This window comes from Neophocaena asiaeorientalis, unplaced genomic scaffold, assembly GCF_003031525.2.
Source record: "Neophocaena asiaeorientalis asiaeorientalis breed wild unplaced genomic scaffold, Neophocaena_asiaeorientalis_V1.1 scaffold220, whole genome shotgun sequence".
NCBI classification, from domain to species: Eukaryota; Metazoa; Chordata; class Mammalia; order Artiodactyla; family Phocoenidae; genus Neophocaena; species Neophocaena asiaeorientalis.
In genome coordinates, this window is record NW_020174042.1 from 5,769,522 (window position 1) to 5,772,566 (window position 3,045).

A 3,045-nucleotide genomic window follows, 5' to 3' on the forward strand; every position below is an offset into this window, starting at 1 on the left:
AAAAAAAAAAAAAAAAAAAAAAAAAGACATCCAAGGGTTCCGTTGGGAGGGGAGGATCCCCAACCAGCCTAGGTTAAGGCATTTAACTAATGACATTGGGTGGGGTTAACACAGTGACTCAAATTTCCAGAAACAGTCCCAGCTAAGTATCATCTATTGCTTTGAAACTATTCTCTCCTGAGCCAAACAGGTAGAAATTGAGAAGGGAGAAAGGTAGTGAAGAGGATGGGAAAGTAGTATTTAGAAGTCAAAGGTGGTGGAAGTGGGGGAAAGCTTCACAATTCAGAGAGAGAAAATGAAGCCTAAATTAGGGCTGTACCAACCATATGTAAGGAGAAAATATAGGTTGAAGAGTAGTCTTCATTAAGAAAATGGAGTAGACTTTGATTAAATAAAAATAGTAAATAAAAAATATCAATGGCTCTAATCTTGAACGGTTCTAGTATTCTTGAACTGTTGTACTTTATCCCCTGGGCATGGAACAGACCACAGTGCTTCTCTGAGTGGGGCTGCCAGATAAAATGCTTGGGACATACTTATACTAAAAAAGAAATTGCTCGTTTATCTGAAATGCAGATTTAACTGGGTGTCCTGTATTAACTAGTTAATTTTGTTGTTGCTAACTTTGACTGTCTCCAATATCTTCCGGAGGCTTTCTGCTGGAGCTTGAACTCTTGGCAAGGATTCACCCAACTAAAGAATACTTACTGGTTCTCAGGTTATCTAAGTATATCTAACTATGCTGTCGTCTTGCAGTGACCATATGAAAAGCTCCCTTTCTCCCCCAACCACACTGTATTTTGAAAAATAGAAAACCTATAGAAAATTTGCAAGAAATATACAATGGATATCTATATATCATTTATGTAATTCAACAATTTTAACACATTTTCTTCCTTTCCCTCCTCCCTTTTTTCCTCCCTTTGTGCATATGTGTAGTGTTTAGCTGAACCATTTGAGAGTTAGTTGCAGATATCTAGACACCTAGGCCCCCAAACTCTCAGCATGTATCTTTTAAAAATGAGGATATTTTCTTCTGTAACCACAGTGCAATTATCGCACTCAGGACATTTAATATTGACATAATACTACTTTCTAATATGCAGTCCATATTTAAGTTTCTGCAATTGTCCCAGTAATGTCCTTTAACATTTTTTTTTTTTTTGGTATTCTAGATTTGAGCAAGGATCATGCATCGTATTGTATTTATTTTCATGTCTCTGTTCTTTAATGTAGCACAGGTTGACAGTCTTTTTTTTTATTATTCATTATATTGACATTTTTGAAGAGTCCAAGTGCATTCTTTTGCAGATGTCTGATTGTTTCCTCATGGTTAGACTTAGGGTAAACATTTTTGGCAGGAATACTAATAGGTGATATATCACACATCTGAGTGTATCACAACAGAGGATATATGATGTAAATATGTCCTTTTAATGATGATCAGTTGGATTATTTGATTAAGGTGTTATCTACTGTATTTCTCCATTATAAAGATTCATTTTTTTCCCTTTGTAGTTAATGAGCGACTTGTGATGGGATATTTTGGACTGTGTGAAGATCCTGTTTCCCCATATTTTTCCCAATGGTTTTAGTATCCATTGATGATTCTCTCCTGAAATCAAATATTAATATGGTAGTTGTGAAATAGTGACTTTCTATTTCTATCATCTCTTTTATGTTTATTAGTTAGCATTCTTCTATAAAGGAAGTCTTTCCTTTTTCCTCCTAATCGCTTTAAAATTAAAAAAAAAATCAGTGTAGACTCATGGATTCTGTTTTATTCAGTGTGTTATAATCCATTCCTGTCATTATTCACTTTGATGCTCATATTGTCCCAAATTTGGCAAGTGGCAGCCCCTTAAACGGGTTCTTATATCTCTTTGATGTATCTTCCTCAGTATCGAGTACTTCCTTAATTTCTGGCACTAGAAAATGCTCCAGGCTCACCTTGAAATTATGCATTTTCCCAAAGGGTTTGGGGAATGGTGTTTAGAAAACAAGCCCTGGGTGCCATGTGTGCTCATTGCTCTGGGGTGGAATTGCTTTTAGGTCCTCTCAATGGACAGTACTAGAAACACTTTTTAAAATCCATGAGTTCATAATGATACTCTAATTGATATCCCATCCAGTAGTATAGAATTCTACCTCCATTCCATATTTGTCTCTTTGCTTTCCCACAGTGAACTCCCTGCTTCCTCAAAACATCAATATATTTACTCATTTGCTCATTTCTATAACATACACAAAACAGTTTCAGAATTATTTCACCAGCATTATCCAAAACAAGCTTACCAAGTAACGTTTGAGATTTTTCTTTGTCCTTGGAATATATCCCGCTGAAAGTGTATAGTCAGAATAATTTGTTATTATGTTCAGATATTTTTTGGATTAATTCTTTTTTCTTGTATTATTAACTTGGTTATAATCAAGGTAATTCATTTTTTTCACTTTCACTTTCAGGGCCTCCTACCTACCCATTCTTGTTGATTTAATTTATTGTTTTTAATATGTGAAATGCTTAACATGATTCAAAATATTCAGACAGGTCCTGTCCCCTTTCCATCTCTTCAATTTCCCCCAACCCCCATAGATAAGCATATTTGTTTCTTGTTTATCTTTTTTTTTCTTTTTTGTAAATATAAATGATACATGCAGCACTATTTACAATAGGCAAACATGGAAGCAACCTAAATGTCCACCGACAGATGAATGGATAAAGAATATGTGGGACATTGGGACTTCCCTGGTGGGGCAGTAGTTAAGAATCTGCCTGCCAACGCAGGGGACGCAGGTTTGAGCACTGGTCTGGGAAGATCCCATGTGCCACAGAGCAACTAAGCCCATGCGCCAAAACTACTGAGCCTATGCACCACAACTACTGAGCCCACGTGCCACAACTACTGAAGCCTGCACGCCTAGAGCCCGTGCTTCTCAACAAGAGAAGCCACTGCAGTGAGAAGCCCATGCACCACAACAAAGAGTAGCCCCCACTCGCTGCAACTAGAGAAAGCCCACATGCAGCAACAAAGACCCAACGCAGCC

General features: G+C 37.0%; 1 long non-coding RNA gene across 1 annotated transcript in view; it reads left to right on the plus strand.

The window, feature by feature from the left end:
- Positions 1-2,709, plus strand: part of LOC112405437 (uncharacterized) — an 8,386-nt gene extending 5,677 nt beyond the window's left edge. Inside the window, exon 4 of the long non-coding RNA XR_003004334.1 lies at positions 2,674-2,709. This is a non-coding gene — a long non-coding RNA (uncharacterized LOC112405437). The remainder of the gene's footprint in view (positions 1-2,673) is intronic.
- The last annotated feature ends 336 nt before the right edge of the window (positions 2,710-3,045 follow it).